The sequence below is a fragment of the Delphinus delphis genome, chromosome 20 (genome assembly GCF_949987515.2).
Source record: "Delphinus delphis chromosome 20, mDelDel1.2, whole genome shotgun sequence".
Classification (NCBI taxonomy): Eukaryota; Metazoa; Chordata; class Mammalia; order Artiodactyla; family Delphinidae; genus Delphinus; species Delphinus delphis.
The window spans coordinates 39617839-39635372 of NC_082702.1; the positions used below are offsets into that span (position 1 = coordinate 39617839).

At 57.1% G+C, this 17534-nt stretch overlaps 1 protein-coding gene across 1 annotated transcript in view; it reads left to right on the top strand.

Moving 5' to 3' along the window:
• Window positions 1–8172: 8172 nt before the first annotated feature.
• Window positions 8173–17534, top strand: part of CDH5 (cadherin 5) — a 37871-nt gene continuing 28509 nt past the window's right edge. The window contains exon 1 of the mRNA XM_060000752.1: window positions 8173–8274. The gene's annotated coding sequence lies outside the window, so the exon portion shown is untranslated. The remainder of the gene's footprint in view (window positions 8275–17534) is intronic.

Here is a 17534-nt window from a genome sequence, read left to right on the forward strand (position 1 = left end):
GACCACCATGTGTTTCCTGTGAGTGACCACAGCCAGGACTCAAGAGCAGAAGGAAACTTTCCCAGAAGTACAAACAGAGTGGGAGGACCTGCTCTCAGAAGTGGTCCTTCAGCCCAAGACAGGGGAATCCCTGATGATGGCCAGATTCTCAGACACAAGGGGGTACAGAAACAGCCCAAGCCTTTGAAGAGCCGTCCATACAGACAAATAGACCCCCAGTTTCCTCCTCTCCGCTGGCAGGATTGCCACAGCACCACCCTGCCCTCCCTGCCCGCAGGCTTGTTAGAACTGTATGTAAACTGAGTTAACAGGCTCAGAGACAGCCCCGTGCCTATGAGCGTGAGCCCCGGGGCTGGGGAGGGTTGACTTGGGCCGGGTAGAGTCTCTCGTTTCCCTCCTGGTTCTCAGTGGCATGGCAGGTGGATGAAGCTGGGGGACCCCCAAGACCTCCAGCAGCTGTGATCAGTTCCCCCCAGTCTGCCCTGAGTTCTCCCTGGCAGCTTCCTTCCCCAAGACCAGCTCAGACCCCCACCCCCTAGCTGGACTGTGCCCAGAAGATCTGCCTCACAGGCCACAGGGGGCAGGGTCTGGAGACAGCTGAGGGGCCTGGAGAAGGGCCAGAGCCCTGTTTGCCCCGTCAAGAGGCAGGATCAAGCGGCTCCTGACCCACCTTCCTGCCCCACAGATGGCAAAGCCTCCGATCCATTGTTCTCTGGGACATTCGATGCAGGACGCAAGCAACGCGGGGCCCAGAGGTAGGAAGTCCTGGCTTCCGTGCAGCAAGCTCTCTGCCAGACTCAGGCTTGCCCTCCAATCAGGGAGGAAGGGCCCTTGGTCCCATCCTGCCACTCCCGGCTCGCTGGGCCCCCCTGGAGCAAGGCCTTGACCTCTCTGGGCTTCTGCAGGAGATGAGGGTGCACAAGGCTTGGTCAACAGAGTAACAGAGACAGATGATTCCAGATCATGGAGGAGAAAGGGGCTGCCCCCAGGCCTGTCCCTCCTCTGGCCCAGCTGCACCCCTCAGCCCACTTGTGCACCCACACACATACATGGTCACATCAATGTGGGCGTCTTACATGGTCCACGCAAGCTCTGGCACGTGCACGTGTCGCCACACGGCTGCCAAACAAACGCCGCACACATGCAGAGGCCGCGCTCACACCCTCACACGTGCGCCCCCCACCATCAACCTCTCTGTGGCGTCACTGTCATGACTAAGGTTTATCGAGTGGCTACTGTATGACAGAGACAGCTCTGTGCACTTTACTTGAACCTCCTCAATGACTCCTTCCAGCAACCCCACGAGGAAGGCACGCAATCACTCCCATTTTACAGAACGGGAAACTGAGGCACCAAAGGTGCGTCCAGGATCAGCGGGACAGTAAGCAGCAGGCGTGCCCGGGATCTCAACCCTCACGTCAGGCTGCTCCTGGGTACCCCTCAGCCCCGAGCTCCAACACCGCTTCCTAACAGCCTGCCCGGATGTGGTGGGAGAAAAGTGAGAAACATCTGGGAAAGTGCTGTGCAGATAAGGTATTGTTCTCACTGTCGGGAATTCAATCCCTGTTCAATCGGTCCCTTCCTGGCCAAGGAAAGGCCTCACTTAGTCCAGCTCCAGCAACTGTACACTCAACAGCCACAGCTTGTGGCTCCCCAGCCTGGCCACAGACCACCAGACTGGACGGGGCGAATCACCTAAAATTCAGGGCTCCTCGGGGCCCGCCCGGTGAGAGGTCCCCCGGGGTCCCCCGTGTGGCTTGAAAGGCCCCGGCCGCCTGGCTTCACTCCAGCCAGTCCCTGATTTCCCCCTCCCAGGAGCTCAACGCTTCCACCCAGGGAATGGCCTCTCCTTCCCAAACAGGCCTCTGTGCCTCTGACCTTGCTGTTCTCTCTTCCTGGCCAGTCCTTCCTCTTGCCCTGCCCATCTTCTGGCAGCTCCCCAGGCTACCTCCTCCAAGCACCCCCCGCACAAGGCACACACCTCTGTCGCCAACCTGGCTCCACCAGTGCTGCTTACACTGGTCTGACACATCGAAAGTGGGGACCCAGCCCGGTCACCTCTGCGTCCCCCATGCCCACCTCAGAGCTAGACAAGGCCTGCACATCATGAAATGTATTTTTTTAAACAATAAACAAGCACAAAACACTATCAAACAATGACATGTTGCCTGGAGTAGGATGCTGATGTAGAGTGAGCACTCAACTGGGAACTGGAAGACGAGGGTTGGAATCCTGGCTCCGCTGCTCAGGAGCTGTGTGACCTTGGGCAAGTTACTCAGCTTCTCTGAGCCTCAGCTCCCTCATCAGGGACATGGGAATATGAATAGTACCTACACTTCTCAGGGCTGTAGTGAGGAATCATTATATAAGAGGGGAGGAGCCCAGTAGGCTTTGGAACTGAATGAGTTGGGTACAGGTGAGATGGGATCTTTCCAAGGGGCAAGATGCTTTCCAGAATGGGAGTTTAGCAGGGCTGGATGGAGGGGTGGTGCTGGGTTGGGCTAACAGAGGTAGGAAGGAAGAGCATCCTGGGTGCAAGGGAAATCGTGCAACTCAGGTTGGGACTTGAGCCCCAAGGGCCGGGACTCGAACCCAGCCAAAACCCAGACTAGGACTTGAACCCATGTTCTTTGAACTGAGATCACACACCACCTGGTCTCAGGACTTAATGAAGCTCAGGTTCTTGATGTCTCATTGCAGAAAGAATTCAGTGAGAGACAAAGTGGTAGGTAAGAAGTGGATTTCTTTAGAGAGAAACACGCTCCACAGACAGACTGTGGGCCATCTCAGTTTTTATAGGGGTGGGTACTTTCATAGGTTAAGGAGTGGGAGGAGTATTGCAGCTATTTTGGGGAAGGGTTGGGGATTTCCAGGAATTAGGTCACTGCCCACTTTTTGACCTTTATGGCCAGCCTTGGACGGAACTGTCATGGCGCCTGTGGGTGTGTTACAACGAGCATATACTGAGGGCTCAAGGTCAGTGGAAGTCAACTTGTCCGCCACCTTGGACCTATTTGGTTCTAAACAGTTTATGTCGTGTCCTTGGGCTATGTCATCCTTTCAAAGGTTGTGCCCTGGCCCCTTCCCTCCTGTTTCACAAGGACAGCACAGGCAAAGGCCCGGAGGCAGGCGGCTGCAGCAGCTCAGCCTAAGGTGGGCCTGGGGTGTTCAGCAGGGCTCAGCACGTTCGCGGGAGCCCCGGCTTGAGGTGGGCAGTGCCGCCCTGGGCTAGCTACTCAGTGCTGTAAAAGGGGCAGAGCCATACGCCCCCTCAAGGTCGCCCTGCGTATTAAAAATAAGGCTCACGGCTTCCCTGGTGGCGCAGTGGTTGAGAGTCCACCTGCCGATGCTGGGGACACGGGTTCGTGCCCTGGTCCGGGAAGATCCCACATGCCGCGGAGCGGCTGGGCCCGTGAGCCATGGCCGCTGAGCCTGCGCGTCCGGAGCCTGTGCTCCGCAACGGGAGAAGCCACAACAGTGAGAGGCCCGCGTACTGCAAAAAAACTAAAAATAAAAAAATAAGGCTCAGAGCCTGGGCCAGGAAAGACACATAATAGATTGGTGACTGTAATTAAGTCCACCCCAGTCTCAGAGTTTATCAAGGGACAGCCTCTTTCACCTCCCTGGCTCCCCACCCCCAGCCGGCACAGAGCTGGGCCCCCAGCAGGGCTGAGAGGCTGACTGACTAATTCAGTGCCTCCTTGAAGCCTCTGAGAAAAGGACCCACTATGTGCTGGAATATACCACCGACCACAGCTACACTCGTCCCACGCCCGGGTCTGTCTCAACGTGCCGGCGACTCATGCACCCACTCATCCATGCTCTCATTCGCTCATTCATTCGTTCAATGACCACGGCTCTGGGCCCACCCTGAGCTCAGCTGTGAGCGCCCAGAGGTGAGCCCAGCCCAGCCCCTGCTTGGAGCAGCGCTCCCTGCTCCTCGCGGAGCCACAGCTGAAGGTGAGACTCCTCCCCTGCCCCTCCTCCCTCCTGAGCCCCTGCAGGCTACCCTACACCGACCCCCCCCTTCTGTTTCCTCGGGAGGTTGTGTTCACTGCCCTCTCCACAGCCAGGGGGCCTTCCCCAAATCCCCGCTGCACCAAAGGCCAAAGTGCTTTCCTTTCGTCTAAAACTCAGCAGGCACTCACACAGCGCCCTGCACTCAGGCTCACGGGTAACACAGCCCTCTCCTGCCCACCCCACGCCCGCCCCCAGCGGGCAGCCTGGGAGCCCAGGGCACTCAACTGTCCCCTCTGTCCCCCCAGCCCAGGGAAAGTCTGAGCCTCAGGTACCCACACTCCTCATCAACTGCAGGTTTCGACCAATTATCTGGAGAAAAGAGGAAGGAAATGAAAAATATTTCAGCCACCAAATCAAGCTATGGACAGAACCACGGAGTATATCCCAGGCACTTCCACAGGAGCATCCTCACTTAACATCCCTGCGTGTTCTGGGACACTATGTGCTGTGCTCACGCTCTCTGCCAGGGCTTTGCCTGCAGGTGCGGGGCCACCCCGCGCAGGGGTGAAGAGCCCTACACACCCACACACCCCCTGCAGAAGTTGCAGATCGGATCCACAGTGGGCTGGCTGCCCGTCTAGGAGCCCACGGTTTCAAGTCCACGTTTATGGAGCGCTCCCCCCGTGCTGTGCGCCCGCCAGGAACAGACACGCAAAGGAGACACAATCCAGGTGCAGGGAAGAGAGAGAAGCAGATGAGCGAGGTGGTGGGCCGTGAAGGGGGTCTGTGTAAAAGGCTTCAGGGGCCCGGAGGAGGGAGCGGAATGGCAGAGGAGAGGGCGGAAGAGACAAGCCCTGGGGGGAGCAGGGGACGGGGGCCCTGCAGGCAGGTGAGGGGGGCAGAGGAAGCAGCCCAGTGAGCGGAAGAGTGTGGGCAAAGACCCGGCGGCCCGGCTTCCCTGTGCCATCCTCAGGCCTCCCACACTGTGGGGAAGAAGGAACGGGATCGCTTGCTGAGAAGCCCCTGCTGTGAGCCAGGCAGGAAAGCTTGGTGGGTGAGGAGGTGGCCTCTGGACACAGAGGCCTGGCTGGGAATTTCCAGTCCACCACTGACAAGCTCTGTGATCTTGGGAGCACTTAGTTCCCAGGCTATGTTTCCCCAACTGTATAATGGGAATAACAACAGAACCCTCCCCCAGGGCTGTCCTGAGGATTGAAAGGGGTGTCCCACGGAGGGAGAGCTCCCAGGCCAGGGTCCTCCAATGTGAGCGTGCAAACACATGGCCTAGGAGCTACATACGTGTAGGTCTCAGGGTTCCATTGCCAGCCATTCTGCCTCTGCCGCCCTGCTGGGGCCTAGGAATCTGCATTTCAACACACGCTCGCCAGATGATTCTGAGACAGGCGGCCAGAGGACCACACTTTGAGAAATACCTGTTCAACGCATGTGTGCTGTTACGATCATTTATTTTCATTGTCTCATCTGCTGCTCCGACAGCCCTGCAAAGTCTGAACTGGTGACTCATTTCACAGGTGAGGAAAGGGGCTCAGCGCGGCAGGCTCCAGGTCACACAGCCAGTGATAAGCCGGCATAGAACCTGCACCGGGTCTGTCCACCCCCAAGCCTGAACCCCTCCGAGCAAGATGTCGTAGGGCCCCCTCCCTGGTCAACTTATGTCCTGGCAGAGGCCTTGTTATCACACTCCCCAGCCCACCCACACCGCCTCCATTGTCACTTCCCCCCCAGCTACTAATCAGGTCCCGCAGACCATCCCGTTTCCTGCCGGCCCTCGGGCTGCCTCCTTTGCCCCTGATGGTACCTTCCTGGCCTTGTGTCCTCCCGTCACCTCCTCTGCCTCCAGAGGGGTTGGAATCGGGGCTGGGCAGTGGCAGAAATCGGGCAGGAGACCCTGAGGGGACCCTCAGGGCCACGAGCTTCCCTCCGTGGCCTGGACTACCTCTCTGTGGAGGCCCCATCCCCACCCCCGGGGCACACGCCTGGATGACCAGCCCCTTGTTTACTAATGACAGGAACAGCGGGGTTTCAGGGCAGAGTCAACTTCCTCCCAGACTGAGATCACAAAGGGATGGTGCCAGGACAAACCCCATCCCTGTCTGCCACCAGGACTGAGTCTGAGACCCAGCAGGAAGCGATGCCCGGGCCTGGATCCAACCTCACGGGCACACAGACCACAAGGGCAGGCAGTGGGCACAGGCGGGTGTGAGAAGTCAGGCTGAGGCACGAGGGACGGAGCCCTGAGCTGGTCCTGGCTTCTCTGTGGCCACCCCACCCCCTGGCAGGAGAAGGCAGAGTTAATCCTGTTGGAGAAAAAAGTGCTGAGCTTTTGTTTGTTCATTCCACGAACAGCCAGTGATGTGCGGCTTCCCGCGCAGAGGCCCGCCTCAGGACCATCCTCCCTCCAGCGTCGTCTGCCTTCCCTGCTGCTGGAGTCCCCTCAGCACACAAACATGCCAGCACTGCTTTAAAACAAAACCTAAAAGCCGCCCATCTCTCTGCTCCATTCACTGCAAGTCTGGGGGAAGGAGCCGGGATCGCACGCCTCTATTTCCTGATCCCCCTGCACCAGCCACCGCCCCCCTCAGTCCCTCATGTCTACTCCTTTCCCTTTAACGTGCTCTGGTCACAGCCATCAATGACCTCCGACTTCCAGATCCAGTGGTCAAGTCTCGGTGCTCACCTTTCCCAGGCTGACCCAGCCAACACCCCTGGCTTCCCTCCTTCCTCCCTGGGCTCTCTCCTAAGGAAGCTACAAATCTCAGAGGCCCGGGGCCTCCCTCCCTGTAAGCTCGTCCGCTGCCAAGGCCTCAGGTGCCAGCCATACGCTCAGGGCTTCCAAGCTCACCTCCAGGCTGAGTGTCTCCCACTGTCTCCAACTGTCTCCACTAAATCCACCCCCGTCCCCAACCGTATCCACCTATATCCAACTGTCTACCTCCATCTCCAGCTGCCAATCTGACATGGCCACTTGGGTGTCTAAAAGCCATCTCAAACTCAACATGCCTGGAACAGGGAAATCTTTATCTTCCCCTCCCCCCAAAATACCCTCCCACTCCGTTCCCCATCTCCACACCAGCGTCCACTGACTTAGTGCCCCTGGGCAAGGCTCTCTCCCTCTCAGGTCTCTGTTTGCCCAGCTGTATAAGAGAACCAGTTCGGGACTTCCCAGCCATTCATCCATCCATGGAAAAACAGGGGCAACTAGTCAAAGATTTCCACTACCTGCCCTGGGAGATTCCCAATCAGCTGGACTGGGGCGGGGCCCCGGTATCTGCAGTTTGTAAAACCTCCTCTTGTAACTCTCGTGATTCACAGAATCTGAGCGGCTTCTGCCCACAGCTTCTTGGCTCTAACGGTCCCTGGTCCTGCCTTCAGCTTCCCCATCTTCCACACCCCTCTTGGACTCTTGTCTATCTCAACAGCCATGTGAGGCTGAGGTTATATTATCCCCATTTTACAGAAGAGGAAACTGAGGCTGGGGTGGAAGTGCATGACTGGCCCATCAGGCACCTGGCTCCGCCTGACATTCCTAAACCCAGACGGCGCACCCCTAACCCCCAACACCCAGGCTGGCACCTTACAGCTGGAACCCAGGCCTACGCCCACCGGAAGTCAATCCAGTTCACAGACCCAGGAGCTGCAGCCTGTTCCCATCTCCTACCCACCCCACCGCAGGGGCCCCTGAGGCCTCCCCAGCCACTGCAAAGTCTGCCCCTCCCCCAGCATGTCATGGAGTCACCTGGGAAAATCTGGCTCTGGGCCCAGGGCGACCCAGGCTGGATTTCTGGCTGTGCTACGCCCCAGCTGAGTAGACAAGCACCTTAAACTTGCTGAGTTTCAGTGTCATGAGCTATAAAGTGGGGGTGACGGCACCTGCCCTCGGGGTCACAAGGAAGATGAACGAAGCCCCTCGGCAGGTGTTGGGCTCAAAGCCCCAGAGCTGAGGCCTGGGGTTGGGGCCCGAGTTAAGCGTCCCAGCCAAGTCCAGGGCTAGGCCTCCATGGGGACAGCCCAGCTGGGCCGAGGAGGCCGCCCACCACGGGGCCTGCCTCTCTGCAGACAGCCCGGCCCTCACAAACGAACAATAACAGGAAACCATCCTTGGTGGGGGTGGCGGGGGTGCACATGGGCCAGGGCCAGCTGGAAAACCTGAAGGGGCGGCGGCCAGGCCTCCCTCACCGCCGGGTGGGGCTCCCCTCCAGAGGCTGTTGGCCGAGCTCTGCACAGTTCCACGGCACGATCAGCCCCGGCCGGACAGCCAGACGGAACGGACACACCTCTCAGCCCACAGGCAAGGTGAGTGAGGGTCCCTGACTTCCCCGTGCGTAGAATGGTCATCATCGGCTCCCAGGGAAACGCCACTCCTTGGGGTAGACTGGGTCTCCTGGCTCACAACAGAGCTGGGAAAGGTGCGCCCAGGGCTGGTGCCGCGGACACGAAGGGATGTTCTCAGGGAAGGGGCAAGCTCGGCTCTCCCACAGGTAGACTCCCAGACTCAAGGGCCCACTGGCTTCTGTGGGTGCTGGGCTCAGATGCTAAGAGGGCAGGATTCCGCCTGAGTCGCCCAGCATGCCAGGGGCAGAGGACTGGCACCCGAGTGGTGCCCCTTCCCCCACGAGAGAGGATTTACCACGGATGACATCATCCCATCCCCTCAAAGGCTCTGTGCTGGGATTGGGAGAGGAGCCCTGGAAGGGGAGCTTGGAGCCTCGCCCCTCCCTGTCAGCCACTGCCCCCATTTTCAGTACAGGCAAGCTGAGGCTTGACTCTGGGCACCTGAGGCCCTACCTGTGGAATCCCCTCCCCTCCTTCCCCAGACACCGTAGGGGCCGGTTACGAGCTGCGGAAGCTGTAGTTTTTCTCCCCCCAAATCGAGGTACCCGTAGATTGGGGCCCAAGGGACCCAGCAGCCCTCATAATTTTAGAGAAGTTCCCCCCAGAGACTTGGAGGCAGGCGGTCTAGGGTGAGAGCCGTCCTGGATACAAATCCCAGCTCTACCACTCGCTTCCAGCGTGACTTCGGGAAAATTACTCAGTGTCTCCCAAACTCAGTTTGCTTCTCTGAACAACGGAGATAGCGATTCTTTTTGCGGTTCATCTTGAGAGCTGGAAATGATGTCTACAGAAGGCTCTGCAGCACTGGAGCTCAGTACTTTATATTACCAGCAAGCCGATGAATTACATACAGCCTTTCTCCATTTCCCAGTTGAGGCAACTGAGATTTGGAGCAAGAACTCGTACCCCAAAGCCCAGGCTCTTTCCAGAACCATGCAGCTTCTCATGTGCCAGCCTCCTCATCTGTAAACTGGAAGAAAGGGTCTTTTCATGAGGCAATTAAAGGAAGCGATATACACACTTGGTACCGGGAACGGATCGTAGGAGGGGAGCTTTAAGAAATCACAGCTGAATTTACCTGCCACCCAGAGCTGACCATGGCTTGAGGGTCACAAAGGTTTTGACCCCTGAGGTCGGTCCGTCCCCAGTAGGTGAGAGATGCATCAGCTCATCCTCCAGCGAGCGCTCTGGGCAACTACTCCACGCCAAGCACTGTGCTTGTTCCTCACCCCCACCCCATGGACATTTCTGCCATGGGTGGTAGGCAGACAGGATCCTGACAGGAGACGAAGGGCATTCCAGGGGAGGCAGGGAGCCTGGGCAGCTCATTGGACCTGGAGAGGCCAGTGCAGCCAGAAGGTTTTCAGAGCAGGGAGTGGCAGGAGGGCCAGTGATGCAGAAGGCCATGAGTAAGTAGCAGGACCGAGAATTTTGGTTCATCTTCAGGTGATGGGGAACAGCGGGACCCTCCCATCTGGCCTGAGTCCAGCCATGTGTAGGTGCCAGCCTGGAGGTGATCGAGGGGCCCAGGAGCTTCTGTGCCCCCAGGCAGCCCTGCTAATTCTGGCTTCCAGTGGTGAGGGGGTAGGCGAGGGGCCCACTGGCCTTGCAGGGGTTAAGCTGCCCACCCTGCAGTCTAGACCTGAGCGATTGTGCTGCTGAACAAGGGCCGGACGTGGGAGCAGGAAGCTGGAGGGGCCATGCTTATTTTCTCCCATAGCTGGATGACTCACAGCTCTGCTGCTGCCTCGGGGATACACAGTGGACACACTGGCCACTAGCTCAGGGAAAAAAATCTTGAGCCCCTTGCCCATGGGATCCATCCCTTACTACTTCCATCACCTCTCTGCACCCCCTCGGCATCCTTGAAGCTACTAAAAGAATTCCCATTTGACAGACACGACCACAGAGTCTGAGAGAAGCTGAGCAGCCAGTCCAAGGTCACACAGTTACTATGAGGTGAAAGCAGGATATGAATGAGGCCAGCCCCTTCTGACCCCTCTGCCCTGTCACACTCCATAGGGAAGCCTGGAGAGGGGACAAGCCGGGGAGGATTGAACCTGACAGTTCAAGCCACAGAAGCAGGCACCAGGATGAGCCAGGAGCCCAATGATCCTGGGGGAGGAATGTTCTAGGAGACAACTGCTGCCCTCAGTAGCTTGGCTCCTGGCTGGAGAGATACTGACAAGCCCATCGTAACCCAGATCCAAGCTGATGTTGGGTGGAGAAATCACAGAAGACTCCCTGGAGGAAGAGCAGGAGCCCCAGAGGATGCTGGGAGGTCTTAGGTCTGCTCTCTGAGCTTCAGTCTTCTAATTTCTCTAGGGCAAGGGATGGACTACATAGTCTCTAAACTCATTCAGGGACCTCCAGGTTGTCTGCCACAGCATAACGATCAGATTCTGGCAGGTGCAGACACTGGGAGGAGGGGGAAGGAGGGCCCATGGGGCTGGGCCAGGAAGGCAGTGAATGAGATTTCCTTCTAGAGGAGAACAGACAGGAGCAGGAGGTGGGCCCAGGGCAGAACCAGGAAATGAGGTCAGCTGTGAGTCGGCCAGTCAAGCCCACAGCTGCCAGGCCCGGCTGAGTGGGTAGGTGAGGGTTGAGACACCCACACATTTACTAAGCACCTACTGTGTGCTGGGCTTTGTACCCATGATCTCATTCAATCCTCCATTAGAGATGAGGAAGCTAGAGCTCAGAGAGGGCAAGGAATGGGCCTAAGGCCACACAGCTCATGAGCAAACAGGCAAGTGTGTGAGACTTGTGGCCGCCAATGACTGCCTCAGAGCCCCAGGCCAAGTCAGAAAGCCCAGAGGAGGCTGGAAAAGGCTCTCCCAAGGGTGGGTTTTCTCTCCTTCAAGCTTTGAGCTGCCCCATTAGGAGATAAGGGAATGACCCAGAGACCCCAGGACAAATTTGTTTCCAATCGTACACTAGGTCTGGTGAATTGGTTGTATCTAGCTCAAAGACTGTATTGAGGATTCAGGGGCTGAGTTCAAGTTCGGTGGGAAACGAACACTGTAACTGATTAGTGATGTCTGCCGTGAGTATGTTGAATGGCAACCCGTGATCTCTGTTTTGTCAGCCCTACCTTCGGAAGCCCCGTGCACATGGGTGTATGTTCATCAGGGACCCATAAGAAGGATAATCTGACTGTCCTCAAAGGATCAAAATCCTAATGGTGGTGTGCCTGACAAAGTGATGGGCCATTAGAGATGCTGTACGGTGACAGGAGGAGCTTCTCTGAGTTCTATCAACCACTGTATGTGCTCTGACCACCCAAGGTGTTGTAGGCAGATCTGTGCAGATTTGTTTTAAATCCTCTGAGGAAGGAGGGAAGGAGTGCAAGATCAGAGCTGGAGACCGAGGCAGGCTGACAGACAGCAGTAGGGACACCGACACCTCAAGGTCCTCTGGGCCTTGAGTTCACGCCGCTGGTTGCCGGGATGAAGTGGATGCCTGGTCAGAGACACTCGCGCCAGCAGGCAGAGGCTGCGCTGGAGCGGGAGCCAATCAGAAGACCTTGTGGGGGGTACGGACTGGGGCTTGAAGAGAAGCAGAGCATTCACCCAGGGGCCACAGCAAGGAAGGGCATTCGGGCAGAGGGAACAGCCTGTGTATTCCATAAACGTCCAGTTCTCCTCGAGGCTGGGTGGGGCAGGGAGGTGAGGGAGAGGAGAGCCAGAGGGGTGGGCAGGGACACTCCGTGCTGGGTCTTGAATGCTGGCTCAGGAGCTAGGCTTCACCCTGCAGGGTGTGGGGAGCCAGGGAGGAGCGGTCAGCAGGGGAGCAGCGTGGGCAGCTCTGAGGGGAGCCGAGGGAGGGAGGCTGTTGGCAGAACCCGAGGGGAGAGGATAGGGTCTGGGACCCGCAAGAGCAGGTCACAGTGCTGAACTGAGCCCCAAACCAGGAAAAAGCCCCAAGGGGCCAGCTCATAGCTGCCCGGCCCCACAGCTCCTGGGGACTCACCCTTCATCCTCCCAATGCCAGTGATTCCTGAACGAGTTTGGGGGTCACTGGCTCCAACCTCGACCCCAGACTGAGGCTCGAGGTGTGGAGTGGAAGGGCGGTGGGAGAGCCGCCCAGGGCCACACAGGGGGCAGGGGCTCTAGCGCCCTCACCCCCACCCCTGCAGGTTCTAGGCCTCTCCTCCCACCTCCTGGCCCCTCATCCCTGACCCAGGGCCTCTGGGCTGCAGCCCAGAGCCTGCAGGAGGCTGGGCTGGGACTGAGCATCCAGTCCACCCTCTGCGGCTTTGCCTGGGGCTGGGCTCTGCTGCCAGGTCTTGTCCTAGCTGCTGGCGGGCGTGCTGGGCGGGAGAGGGGCCAGCCCCGCAGAGAGGAGACTCTTCGGGGGACAGGGGTGTGTGCTTTGTAGGCAGCACGTTTGTGTGTCCGTGTGGCCTGAGGATGTCATGTGTGTATCCCTGACCTGGAGTCCTCCTCTACCCCACCCCCAAGGGCCCTCCAGTCTGCTCAATAAATGCCCAGACTTAGCCCCTGAAACCTAAGGCTTGAACAGGGTCGGGGCAGAACCATCCCGGCCGGGGGCGTTTGCCACACTGCCCGCTGAGCGGCTCCCAGCTGGTCCAGGCTTCCGAGGGTCTATTTAACTACAAAAGGAGGAGCCCCAACCTGCCCCCCTTCCATCTCCCTCTGGGTCCCCCTGGCTCCTTCTTTTAAAGAGCACAGAGCTGAGCGGACCTCACAGCCCCTTTGAAAAGGCCAAACACCAGTGACAGAGGGGGTCCTGAGAAACAGACCAAAGGGAGTTTTGCCTACTGTCTCACAGCAGATCAGAGAGAGGCAGGATTCACTGCTGGGCTGAGACCCTCCGAGAAATCAGGGTCCTCCCCTCTCTGCCCTCTCACATCTTCCTCTACGCCTCCATCAAAGCACCACAATTTGAAACTGTTTTTTATGAAGTGGTTAATGTCTCTACACAAGGGTGCAGCCTGTGTAGGCTCCCCACTTGTAGTTCAGTACCTGGAACATAGTAGGTGCTCAATAAATGTTTGTTGAATGACGGTATAACCTCCAGGCTCTAGAGAGGGCTTCAGAGAAGTGGTGACATGTGAACTAAGTCCAGGCAGAGGTGAGAGAACGGCAAGTGCAAAGGCCAGAAGCTGTGACCAGGCCTGGTGGGTGTTACCATCCCACAGGCTGGGGCTCCTCTTCGAGGCTCACCAAGCAACAGCCCCCCTTTTTTTTTTAATTTTTAAATGTATTTATTTATTTTGGCTGCACTGCGCAGCATGCGAGATCCTAGTTCCCCCAACCAGGGACTGAACCGGCACCCACTGCAGTGGAAGTGCGGAGTCCCAACCACTGGACCGCACCCTTGAGATCCAGACAGGGAACTGGAGAGGAGCAGAGGCACACAACCTCTCCAGCCCCCGCCAACTTGGCTCAGCTTTCAGAGCCAGTCCTCAGGTCCAGCCCAGGCATCTAGTTCTGAGCTCAGTGGTCCCACCCACTGTAGACACAGACCCAAACCCAGGAGTTCTCCAAGGCCTTGCCCTCTGATCCGGGCATGACTGAGCCCAGCCATCCCCCAGATGCTCCGAGGTTCCTCTGCCCCTTCTCCTGGGCTCCATGCCCATTACCAGGGGCCTGGGCCACACTCTGTCCTCTCATTTTGGGCCCCCTGGACCTTCCCAGACTGACCGAGGGCACAGAGGGCCCACCCTCATCCATCCGTCCATTTGGAGCTGCCCCGAAAGCCTCTAACACAGCCCCAGGAACCGAGCATCATCACAGATCCTGGGTAACAGGGACACGGGCCGACACCTGGCCTCCGGGTGCCCAGCACCTGGCCTCCGGGTGCCCCGCAGGCACGTCTGAGCTGCCGAGCGAATCCCCTCTCCCTCATGTCTGCGGTCAGGAAAGGCCCCGGGGCTACTCAGCTGGGCATTTCTGAGCACAGAAATCAATCCCAAGATCCTCAGGCCCACTACACATCTGTGGTACCGCAAACCCACCCGGCAGCGGCCTGATCTCTCCAAAAACTTGGTGAGAGCAACCAAGAGACGTGACTCCTACTTATAGGAAAGTAAAGGGCTAAAATAAACCTGACCCCAGCTGTGCTCTGACCACACCTCCAGAGGTGTGGCCAAGGGAAATTCTGTTTCCAGCTGTGGGTCCAGCAAATCCTGCCGGCTGACTTCCTCTCCAACAGCAGGAGGAGGAGGAACGATTTCTCGATAAAACCCTTCCTCTTGGCCCCCATTTACGTGGACAAATTTCTAACACAAAAGGCAAAAGACACAAATAAACGTGGCTTTTCAGATGGAAAAGTCCCTCAGGACCCTCTGAGATTGGGTGTAGAAGGAGCCCAGGATTTAGAAAAAGATAAATCTGGGTGAGGGTTCCAGATCTACCACTTACGAGGTGTTTGTGTCTGAGCCTCAGTTTCTTCCTCTGTGAAATGGGGATGATAATTCCTACATCCTGAGGACAGTGTGAAAACTAAATGAGATTTCATCTATGCAAGCCAAACATGGAGAACAGCTGCTTATTATTCCTATTATTACTACCATTATTATTATTATTACATGTTAATGTCACCGCAGAAATAGAGAGAGAGTGGCATGATGGAAAGGCACTATTCGGGGTGAAAGGCAGCCTAAGTTCAAATCCTGGCTCAACCACTCGCCGCTGTGTGACCCAGCAGGGCTCACTCCACCTCTCTGAGCCTCATCTGCAAAATGGGATCACTGACAACTACCTGGCAGTTTGCAAGATTTACGTGAGATAAGGTTTCAGTGTGCCACTGAGGAGGCGTTTCAAAGAAGAGACTTTATGAAGGAAACACTTACAGAGCTGTGAGCTCAGTCAAGGGAACAAACGGGATGCTGAGACCTGCAGAAACCAGCAGCAGACCACCGCAGGACCAAAGGGACAAAGAGGAGGGAAGGGTGTTTCCCGAACCCAGTGAGGGACGGATGGGAGCCATAGAAGCTACCGGGATGGAGAGGTGCAGCCACAGCAGTACAAATGAACCAGAGCAGACAGCAGCAGGGAGGAAGTACCCCAACGTTTCTCCTCCCATCCTCAGATGCCTGCTAGAGCCCCCATTGGCCAAACACCAGAACCTCGCGCCTGTAGGCCAAGGGTCAGTCCCCTTGATACAGACCAGAGGTCAGGGGAGGGGTGGGGGAGTAGATTCAGCAGGGTGGGGACCTGCAAATCCCCCAACCAAATGGTTGGGTGTTCAGGAACAAGAATGGTAAGCTAACCACTCAGTAGAGCAAAACAGAGTGTCGGCGAGGATTCATACATGCTTGGTTTTATTCTTAGCTACTTTTTTGGCCATGTTACAAATGTTTTTTTTAATTCAGGCCTGAAAACAACCCTGAGAGGTAGACACTAGTGTTCCCATTGTACAGATGACGAGACTGAGGCTCAGAGAGGTAAAGCGTCTCGCGCACAGTCACAGAGCGGCAAAGCAGCACAAATGACATTCTCTAAACCACAGACCCTGCAATCAGAGCCGTCACCCTGCTCTGTGTGAACCCAAAGAGGAGAGAGCCATGTGTCAGGTGTGGCTGGGCCTTGGGGAAAAGGGAAGATGTAGACAGGGCAGGGAGAAAGCCATTCTCCAGGAAGGGAAGGAAGCTGTGATTGGAGCCCAGCAATGGGACCTGGGTGTCAACCCTGGGACCAGCCCCAGGCAGTGCTGCAGTGGAAGATGCCCAGGGATGCATGAGATGCAAGGTGAGGACCAGGGATGGCTCCCCAGAGGAGGACATTTGGGCTTAATCCTGGATGACAAGTTCATGAGACAGAGAAAGAGGAAAGACCTATGGGGCTGTCCCGGGCCACTTCTCCTCCCTCGCTACCTGCCCTCCTTCATGTTCCGGCCTCACAGTTTGAGCACCAGCCCTGGGAAGGGACCATCTGTAAGCTGCCCCAGCCCCACCTTCTCCCGCACTCCAGGCCAGGTCTCCGGCAGCTGCTGGCCATGGCCACAGAGACGTTTCATAGCAACTCCAACCTGACACAGCCCACACAGACCTTTTGGTACCACTACCCGTCTTCCGAACCTCAGCAAAGCCCTGCCCCCGCCAACTACTCAGGCCAAAGACTCGAGAGCCATCCTAGATTCCTCTCCATCCCTCACCCCCTACATTCCATTCACAGCAAGTCCTGTTAACTCCACCTGGAAAACACATCCCATGGCCACGCACCTCTACACCTGGTCTGGGCCACCATCAACTCTCGCCTGGATGACAGTGACCTCCCCTGCTGGTCTCCCCTCTCTCCCAGCCCGTCTCCTCACCTCAGCCAGGAATCTCTTCAAATCAGATCATGTCACCTTCCCTCGTGCTTAGGAAAAAGCTCTCTCTAGTCTGCCCTGTACAACCCAACTGCATTAGTTTCCTCCAGCTCCTGTAACAAACCACCCCAAAGGTGGCTGGCTTGAAACAACACCAATTTACTTATTTATTATAGTTCTGGAGGTCTGAAGTCCGAAATGGGTTTCGGTGGGTGAGAATCAGGACTGTTTCCTTCTAGAGCCTCTAGGGGAGAATCTATTTCCGTGCCTTTTTTGACTTCCAGAGGCCGCCCCTGTTCCTTGGCCTGGGGCCCCGCAGCACCCCAACCTCTGTTTCCATCATCACGTCTCCTTTCTCCTGATTCTGACCCTCCTGCCTTCATCTTTTAAGGATGCTGTGATTGTACTGGGTCTATCCACATAGTCCAGGATAATCTCCCTGTTTCAAGATCCTTAACTTAATCCTATCTGCTGAAAGTCCTTTGCCAGGGAAGGTAATATTCACAGGTTCCAGGGGTGAAGATGTGGACACCTTTGGGGGGCTGTCACTCAGCCTACCAGCCCGACCTGGTCCCCTCTTCTGGAGCCCCCATTGCTCATCTGACCCAAGGGCCTTCTTTTGGCTCTTCAAACAAACGAACCGTTTTTCTACCTCAGGGACTTTGCACTTGCCGATCCTTCTGCCTGGAATTCCCTCCCTTCCCCTGGCATTCCTAGGGCTGACATTCCGAGGTTGGCATGAGTATCATCTCTCTGAAAGGCCTCCCCTGGCCTTGAAGTCTCAGCCAGCTGCCCCCTCGCCCTCTGCTGTGTCCCCCAGTGTAATTCCCTGAGGGCCTCTGATCAGCAGCTGATGCTTTCCCCATGTACTTATTTTCCTGGGGTTCCCACGACAGCGTGCACTCCCCAGGGACAGGTCCTGTCTGTCCCGCTCACTGCTG